Source organism: Lactuca virosa, chromosome 6 (genome assembly GCF_052849685.1).
Source record: "Lactuca virosa cultivar CGN04683 chromosome 6, Lactuca_virosa_CGN04683_v6, whole genome shotgun sequence".
NCBI classification, from domain to species: Eukaryota; Viridiplantae; Streptophyta; class Magnoliopsida; order Asterales; family Asteraceae; genus Lactuca; species Lactuca virosa.
Window position 1 is genome coordinate 135,077,559 of NC_136431.1, and position 10,422 is coordinate 135,087,980.

Here is a 10,422-nt window from a genome sequence, read left to right on the forward strand (position 1 = left end):
TTCCTTAAAGTTATTAGGCTCATCCAAATTTACCAGTGTACTATCACTGATAAATGCATCACCTTCTGCAGTAATATGAAAACCATAGTAATGCTCAGGTGGATTCCTAAATCTTGTTGAATGCCTCAGAGGTACGGATTCATCAACAGGAGTTTCCTCCTCAGGTTGACCGCTAGGGCTTGAGGTTCCTTCACCGCTAGACTCTTGAAGTTCTTCAAGGTCAATTTGCCTCCCACTGTTTCCTTGGCTTATAAACTCTCTCTCTCGAAAAACCCCTCTCCTTGCCACAAAGACCATATTCTCACTGGGTCTGTAGAAGAGGTAACCAAAAGAATTTTGTGGGTAGCCGATGAAAATATACCGCTCACTACGAGGTTCGAGCTTGTCCTGAGTCTCACGTCTCACGAAAGCCTCGCAACCCCAAATCTTGATGTGGTCTAAATTGGGAACTTTCCCAGTCCACATCTCGCGAGGTGTTTTGGCAACCTTCTTGGTAGGGACTAGATTAAGGATATGGGCAACAGTCTCTAAGCATACCCCCAGAATGAGATTGGTAACGAAGCTCAACTCATCATGGAATGAACCATGTCTAACAAGGTTCGATTACGCCTCTCAGCCACACCATTAAGTTGTGGTGTTCTGGGAGGTGTCAATTGTGAAACAATTCCACATTCCTTAAGATAGTCAAGGAACTTTGTACTAAGATACTCTCCTCCTTGATCGGATCAGAGCATCTTAATGTTCCTGCCCAGCTGATTCTCCACTTCTTGTTTAAACTCTTTGAACTTTACAAAGGTTTCTAACTTATGCTTGATTAAGTAAACATAACCATATCTACTGTAATCATAAGTAAAAGTCACATAGAAGCGGTTAGCATCCCTCGTGGTGGTTCTGAAGGGTCCACAAACATCTGTATGTATGAGGTCCAACAAACCTTCACCCCTGGCACAAGTACCAGTGAAGGGTGACTTTGTCATTTTTCCAAGCAAACAAGACTCGCAACTATCATCTGACTTTAAGTCAAATGACTCCAAGACTCTAGCCTTCTGGAGTTGGCCTATGCGCTTCTTGTTAACATGTCAAGACGACAATTCCACAAGGATGATTTATCCAAACTAGTGGAAGAATCGATATGTAACACATTATTTCCTAAGTTATCTACAACCGATACAGTTTCATATACACCATCACAAGGTAATTCTTTAAAATAAAGAACATTATTATAAAAAGCATTAATACCACCACATTCATTATCAAATGAAAAAGTAAACCCTTGTTTGTACAAACCGTGAAAAGAAATAATATTTCTCGCCATTTCAGACGAGTAGCAACACTTATTCAAATCTAACACTAACCCACTACTTAGCAACAAAGAATAAACTCCAATCTTGGTGACAGGTGAAGCTTTCCTATTCCCCATGATCAAGTTTATCTTTCCTTGATCCACATCCTCACTTCTTCTTAGGCCCTGCAAATCAGAACATATATGAATACCACAACCTGTATCAAGAACCCAAGAAGTAGTATGTGGTAAGTTATTAGACAATATAGTGTAAATACCTGCATGGGTAGGCTTGTCCTTCCCATCCTTAACATCTTGCAGGTACTTGGGGCAGTTTCGTTTCCAGTGCCCCTTTTCCTGACAATAGAAGCATTGAGCTTCTTTTGGGTTGGAAGAAGGAGTGAAAAAACCACCTTTGGTGCCACTTGAAGAAGAGCCATCAAGAGACTTTCCCTTGGTACCCTTCGAAGGGGTCTTCCTCTTTTTCCCTCTACTTTGCCCGATTGCCAGAACAGGGGCGGAGGTAGGAGTAGGAGTGGTAACAACCGATTTGCCTTTAAGACAAGTTTCAACGGTCTTCAAAAGCTCTTGAAGTTTGCTAAGTGTGACCTCCTCCTTGTTCATGTGATATGTCATTTGGAATTGATCATAACAAGTAGGTAAGGAGTTCAGTATGATATCAATAGCCAACTCCTCGGGGAAGTTCACATTCAACTTGAGCAAACGGTCCACAAACCTTCGCATTTTCTGCATGTGGCCCGTGATGGGTTCACCATCCTTCAATCGGGTTGTTATCATGGAAGAGATGATTTCATACCTCTCTTGACGAGCACTTTGATGGTAGCGGTCCATCAGGTCCATGTGCATCTCAAAAGGGTAAAAGTCCTCATAGGACTTCTGGATTTCTGCTTTCATTGTGGCCAACATGATACATGCCACCTTGGTAGCATCTCTCTCATGTGACCTAAAGTTAGCGATCTCCTCTGGAGTAGCAGTAGACTCATCAATTTCCTTCAGCTCCTTATCAAGGAAATATTCTCTGTCCTCGTAACGTATGACCATCCTGATGTTCCTGATCCAATCATTAAAGTTTGAACCATCAAAGATGACTCTCCCATAAAGGTTCATGAGAGAGAAGGAGCCGGTAGGGTTTGAGCTAGAAGCAGCATTGTTGGAAGACATCTGAAAAGAAGAAAGACAAGTTTAGATTAGATATTGAATCCTTAATGAGACACCCAAATGTAATATTAAGGCTAGGACCCAACACAATACTTTATAACTTGGAAGAGAGATGCCGTAATCCAAGCTATAAAATATTTGAAGGTAGGCGAATGACGATTCACCAATTTCCACCATAAAAAACGAAATAAATTATTAGATTTTAATTGGATTGAAACTCCTAGATCTTTTGAGATTCATTTAACCTTTCAATGGCATGTTTAAATCTCGATTGTGCCCTCTCAAGTTTGTGAATAGGATGCCGACGATCACAAACAAGGTGTGAATAACCATGCAAATTAACCTGGTACCCTTAATCGTTATCACCTAATCGATGTGCCGGTCACCCACACGCGCTCCACCGATCTATGATAAATATTAAGTCACCCTTTGCCACTCTTACTAGTCCATGTTAGTGTGTCGGTTACCCACACACGCTCCACCAACGACTTGGTAAGGTACAAAGTGTAAGTTCATGGGTTAGCACTAATTTCACATTTTCCTAAAGTAACTAAGATTGGAATTTTATAAAATGTTTAGTTACTTTATATTTATCACTATACTTTTAATGATAATTATAGTCCTTGTCCTACCCGTTCGGCTAACGACCCTCCACCAGTCAAGGAAGCGGTGGGTGAGAGTGGACACCCATTAAGCTGCCATTTTATAGGCAACAACCTTATACCCCCCTTATAGACCGGCTTCGTGAATGAGGCCTACTAACGGTAAGACTGACTTGATCTTATACATATATATATATATATATATATATATATATATATATATATATATATATATATATATATATATATATATATATATATATATATATATATAAAGTTTTCTAAAGTGACTTTACAAATCCAAAACTCGAGGGCAAGTTTTGAAACTATTCAAAACCTTTCAACTTCATAACTTATGAGTTTAATGGTGTATTAAAATGAAGACTCTTCATTTTATGTAACCTATGTTTCTTTAATGACTCTTTAAAGAAGTGACTTTTGGTAATCTATAACTTGAGGAAAAATTATGGACTCCATCAATAACATTTAGATCAAGAATTACATCATCAAACAATTTGCAAATAATTCCTATGATCTACCAAAACTCATGAGCATGAACAATTATATCAACGATTTCAAGAATCATATAAACATATATAAAACTTGAAAATTTGATAATAACCATTGTAAATTGATTAGCATAATCATCACCACATCAAAAACAGGTTTTATAAGTCCAAAACAGTTTAGGGTAATGATTCTAGTCCATTTCCAGCAGCAAAACTCGAAAAATTGCACACATGGCCTCTTACTCGTCGAGTGCAAGAACCTACTCGACGAATAGGATGAATTAACACATGGACTCATCGAGTCCCCTATGGACTCGGCGAGTTCACAGAACAGTGAGCAGAATTTTCTACTTTTTCAAGCATTTTGCATCAAGTATACAGAAAACAAGCCTAGGCTCTGATACCACTGATGGGTTTTGAGCATTCTAACACTCCTATGGTGTACATGCAACCCTAGAAACCTTGGATCTATGTTTTCTCTAATATACATGCAAATAAGGATTTTCCAAGGTTTTCATCCTAACTAGCATGGCATGGGGTACTTGAAATATAAAAAAAACTAGTAGAATGACATACCTTTGTAGTTGCTTGGATTTCTTAAGACCTTGTGAGCCTATCACCCCAAATGTGATGCCTCAAATGTTTCACACAACACCACAACTCTTGGAATAACTTGAGAGTAGAACACTTTCACTCAAAAATCGGCTAGCCCTCTTGTTCTTGTCTTAGTGACCGATTTTGCTTAATATGAGGTTCCTTTTATAGTGTGTCACATGTAGGGTTACACCATGTAAACCCTAATGTGCATGACTTTTCATTTCCCCCATGATCCATGGGTTTCAACCTCCATGGAGCATCCATGGAGCACCCAATGGGTCCTAGCCCAATCTAGTGAATCATGAACCATAAGCGCACTATATAAGAATGAAAGATTTACATAATCAATCCTCATATATTTAATTAGTATCTTTTGATCAAAAAATTAATTCCAAATTAATTCTTGATCAATACTAATTAAATAATATGATTTCATATTAATATATTAGAACTTATAATATATTAATAAATCATAAGTGTCCTTTTCTCATTTTGTCTATCCAATTGTTGAGATGCCATGCAACCCAAATGGAACATGCCAAGTCGGGTCAAGTACATACCAAATATAGTTATGGACTTAGACACCTTATCCAACAGGAGATCACTGCCATGTTTCGGGAACGAGCTCTGTTAATCCTGCAAATAGATGATATCCGAGAGTTTGTGAGATTTACAGGGTGCAACACCCTGAATGAGATGGTGGAGAAGGCTGGTGAGTGGGAGATGGAGTTGGAGTTTCGCACCAAGCGGAAGCCAGAGCAGGTTCAGACAGCGGTAGGTCAGGCTAAAAAGCCTAAGTCCTCTGATTCTTCTGGTAGGGGCCATCAGGGCCGGGTCGGTGTGTAAAGTGCGGGAAGCCGCATGGTGGGGCTTGTCGGGTGGCAGGCTCGGGATGTTACGCGTGTGGCCATCCGGGTCACATGAGCAGGGATTGCCCCAAGAAAGGCTTGATTTGTTTCCATTGCAACCAGATCGGCCATAAACGGGTTGATTGTCTGAGGTTGCAGGGAGGAGGAGGAGCAAAGGCAGCACCCGCGCCCGCCACAATGAGGATCACTGACGCCCGCCCGGCCAAGGCGGATGCACCTGCGGTGAAGAGCCGCACGTTTTAGTTGACTACCGAGGAGGCTCGGGCAGCGCCAAACGTCATAGGTGGTATGTATATTATTTTTCTTGCTTGATATTGATTTGTATTGCTTATGTGTGTGTGTATATATATATATATATATATATATATATATATATATATATATATATATATATATATATATATATATATATATATATATATATATATATATATATATGTATGTGTGTGTGTGTGCTCATTTATAGGAACCTTTTTGGTCAACGGTATGTTAGCTCATGTTCTTTTCGATTCCGGAGCTACCCGATCATTCGTATCTCTTGCACTTAGCTAGAAGTTTTGGGATGCTCGGGGGACTTCTCGATTCCCCGCTTGAGGTTGAGATTGCAGATGAACTCACTGTGAGTGCTGCAAGGGTATATTGGGACTGTGTCCTAAATGTATTTAGGGAGAGGTTTTGGGTTGATCTGGTACCGATACCGTTGCGAGGGCTGAAGGTGATTGTCAGGATGGAATGGTTGGAGGCCAATGGGGCCATGATAGATTGAGAGCGCCAACTGGTGGGAGTTCGAATCCCAAGTGGGGGAGAACTAGTTATTCAAGGGGAGAGGGCCTTGCAGGGGCCAACCCTCTGTTCAGCTGCGAGGGCAAGGAGACTTCTCCATCTGGGTTGTTCGGGATTTTTAGCATACATCTCGGATATGAGGATTGAGCCCACGATATATTTGGGTAGTGTACTGGTTGTACGAGATTTTTGGGTTGTCTTTCCCGATGAGTTGTTAGGGGTGCCTCCGGAGAGGCAAGTGGAGTTTCGCATTAATTTGGTGTCGGGTGCCTCTCCGATAGCCAAGGCACCGTACCGACTAGCTCCGCCCTAGATGCACGAGCTGTCTATGCAGCTTCAGGAGCTACTAGACCGAGGTTTTATTCGTCCAAGCAGTTCCACGTGGGGAGCACCGATCATGTTCATGAAAAAGAAGGACGAGTCATACAAGATGTGTATTGATTATAGGGAGCTCAACAAGCTAACGGTGAAAAACCGTTATCCGCTCCCGGGGATCGATGATTTGTTCGATCAGCTGCAGGGTGCATCTTGGTTTTCCAAGATTGATCTTCGGTCGGGGTACCATCAGATGAGGATTAGGGATGAGGATATACCGAACACAGCTTTCCGGACCCGGTACGGGCACTACGAGTTTGTGGTGATGCCATTTGGGCTCACCAATGCCCCAACAGTGTTCATGGATCTCATGAACAGGGTGTGTAGGCCTATGTTGGATAGGTCGGTGATCGTTTTTATTGATGATATCTTGATCTATTATAACACCAAGGAGCAGCACAAGAAGCATCTGAGGGAGGTGTTAAAGACACTGAGGATGGAAAGGCTTTATTCCATGTTCTCGAAGTGTGATTTCTGGTTACGAGAGGTGCAGTTTTTGGGGCACATGATCAATCAAGAGGGTATTTTGGTTGATCCAGCCAAGATTGAGGCAGTGATGCGGTGGGAAGTACCGAAGAACGCATATGAGATTTGTAGCTTCTTGGGTCTAGCAGGGTGCAATCGGAGATTCATCCAGGATTTCTTCAAGATCGTCGTACCTTTGACTAGTTTTACCAAGAAGAATGTGACATTTTGATGGGGTCCAGACTAACAGTTGGCTTTCGAGACCTTGAGATTGAGGTTATGTGAGGCTCCGATCTTAGCACTACCTGATGGGTTGGAAGATTTTGTGGTGCATTGTGATACGTCTATCACATGGTTAGGCGCTGTTATGATGCAGAGGGGGCATTTAATCGCATACGCATCGAAGCAGCTGAAGCCTCATGAGGCGAACTACCCCACTCATGACCTGGAATTGGGGGCTGTGGTGTTTACCCTCAAAATCTGGAGGCATTACTTGTATGGAGCTCTGCGCACCATCTTTACTGACCACAAGAGTTTGAAGTATTTGATGGATCAACAGAACCTGAACATCCGGCAGAGGTGCTGGTTGGATGTACTGAAGGATTATGATTATGAGATCTTATACCACCCAAGGAAGGCCATTGTGGTGGCCGATGCTTTGAGCCGCAAGGCGGCGAGTGCTCCGATTAGGTATGTCTGTCTGAGGATGATAGTGATCTCTCCATTGTTGGGTATGATCAAGTGTAAGAGTCGAAGTATGTTGTAAGGTGTCGAAGGTTATTTTATATTCGTTAGTGTTGTAATGTTATTACAAAGGCATAGTGATTTCAAAGCTGTAATGATTTAGTCCTTTGTATTTTTTGTATGCTTTCTTTTTCCTATAAATAGGGAAGGATACATAAGATAGATAGAACTTTTGCAACTCTTCTGTCAAAAACTCTTTGTATCGTGGAAACATAATATGAGTTGAAACAAGATTATATTTACTCACTGTGTTCATACTTCATTTCAATTCTGATCTCATTTCATTACTCGATTAATCAAACCTCTACAATTGGTATCAGAGCGGGTGTTCTTGATTTGATCAAGAATTGATCCATGGTGGCAATCTAGATTTGGTGATTCATTTTTGATCTTTGATCTTTGTGTTCTAGAGAGTTTTTGGATTCTAGAAATCAAATTTATCTTTGGTTCTATTCATAATTTGATTTTCTTCACTAGAATTCAAGTGATTTTTGCTTTCTCTCTCTAGAAAACCCATTCAAAATCACTTTCTCTCTCTAGAAATTTTCAAGTTCTTATGATCATGGTGGATTTTCCGTATGATTCTTGGATTGTGATCGTTGAAGATATCAAATACAAAGTCAATGAAGATCAATTTTATGGGTTGGTGTTAAGCAAATTTATTTCATGGGGTAATATGGTTTCTTATGGAGATTTGAAGGATGATAATGGAAGCTTGATTTTTCAACCACTTTGTAAGATTGTATGGTTGAATAAAATTGCTTTGTCCATATTATTCCGTAGTAGAAATCAAAAGGAAGGAGAAGAAAGAGATTTGTTTAATAAGAAAAACATTTCTCTAATTGAAAACACAAATGATCTTCGTGCTCTTAAGTTTGTTGAAGTTCTTGACAATGGAATTCAATGTGATGTTCTTGATGTTCTTGAAGTTCATGATAAGAAGATTCAAGTTGATTCTCATGAAGATGAAAAAGTTTTTTGCTCGATTGGAGTTCAAACCCAAACATTCGAAACTTTAAGGAATTGACGGGGAACTTTGTTCCAGGCTTTAACGAAACTTTTGTTTCAGTACCTATTTTCGATACTCAAAATCATATTCTTTCTTTCATAGTAATCTTGATCAAATGTTCGAAACCCATGACGTTTGTTACCCAACAAGATTTAGGACTTATTTTGTTTCCAAGAATATGATTTCTGTCTGAGTATCATTCTACCTTTGTTACTTCATATCTTTTCCAAAGCCTACTTGTCACTGACTACACTCGTCAAACAGGTACTTTCATTTACAACTTGTCACTCTTATTTTTAGACGTGCATTGTAACGAAATTTTTAAGCTGCCTTCGAAACCAGGACAAAAGAAGCCCTTCGATACTTCTCTACAAGTAATCGATTGTAATTCACGCGAAACCATACAAGCCGTTGATCATATCTCTTGATGATTAGCGAAGCAATCTTTGCCCGAGATTTATCTGCTTTTATGTCGAAATTGTATTTTCGACATCACAGATCCAAATTTTTCTTATTTTGCTTCTTATCTTTTTCTTTGGAACACATTGCACTCACGAAATCCTTGAGGTTCTGAGTAATACCAACTCAGGCTGATGATTTCGACAGTCTGTCATATGACTTTGCTTTTCATCCCAAAAGTGAAAGAGCCCAACCTCCATTCCGAAGGTTTACAAAAGTGAGATACTTTACCACCCTGGTAAAGAAAATGTTGTAGTTGATGCTCTAAGTCGAAAAGTAAACGTTGAAAGAAAAAGGCCAAGTGTGTTTAGAATCGAAGTTGTCTCAACGATAGCGGAAAGCATCAAGAAAGCTCAGGAAGAAGCTTCAGAGAAGAATGACCGGAAGGAAGAACGTTTAGGTAAAACGTTGGTGTTCGGTACAAATGGTCAAGGATTAAAGGTATGCCAAGATACGATTTGGGTACCTAATACGGGAGGAATAAGAGATCTTCTGATGGAAGAAGCTCACAAGACCATGTACTCGATTCATCCCGTCAGCACTAAAATGTATATGGATCTGAAACCCTACTACTGGTGGCCGACGATAAAGCTCGATGTTTCGAAGTATGTGGCCGAGTGTGTAACATGTGCGAGAGTTAAGGCACAATATCAGAAACCGTATGGGAGTTTAGAACCTTTACCTGTACCCATGGGTAAATAGGAAGACATCACCACGGATTTTGTGACTAAACTGCCCAGGACGAAGAACAGTCACGACATGATTTGGGTGGTCGTGGATCGATTCACTAAGAGTGCACACTTTATAGCACCCAATGAGAGATGGTCTATGGATAAGCTTGAAAATGCTTACGTGAAGGAGGTAGTAAGACTTCACGGTGTTTCTTTAACGATTATATCAGATCATGATAGTCGTTTCACATCAAGGTTTAGGAGGAGTCTAGAAGAGGAAATGGATACAAAATTATGTTTAAGTACAGCTTACCATCCACAGACTGATGGCCAGAGCGAAAGAACGATTCAAACACTGGAAGATATGCTGAGAGCATGTACCCTGGAATTCCAACGTAACTGTGATGACAACTTACCTCTGGTAGAGTTTTCCTACAACAATAGTTTACATTCAAGCATCAAAATGGCACCTTATCAAGCTTTGTATGGACAGAAGTGTCATACGCCGTCTTGTTGGCTTGAGGCTGGAGAAAAGCAATTTATGGGCCCCGAGATAGTCCATCAGACTGCTGAAAAGCTGAGGTTGATTAGAGAAACGATGTTAGCAGCTCAAGATCATCAAAAGAGTTATGCTGACAAGAAGAGACGACCGATGACATTCGAAGTTGGAGATTCGGTTTTGCTCAACGTCTCACCGTGGAAGGGACTGATAAGATTTGGGAAAAGAGGAAAGTTGAGTCCAAGGTTTATTGGAGCATTCAAAGTTCTTCAGAGGATTAGGAACCAAGATTACAAGCTGGAATTGCCGGAAGAACTAGATGGTATTCATAATACCTTCCATGTGTGTTATTTGAGGAAGTTTATGGGAGAAGTTCCAG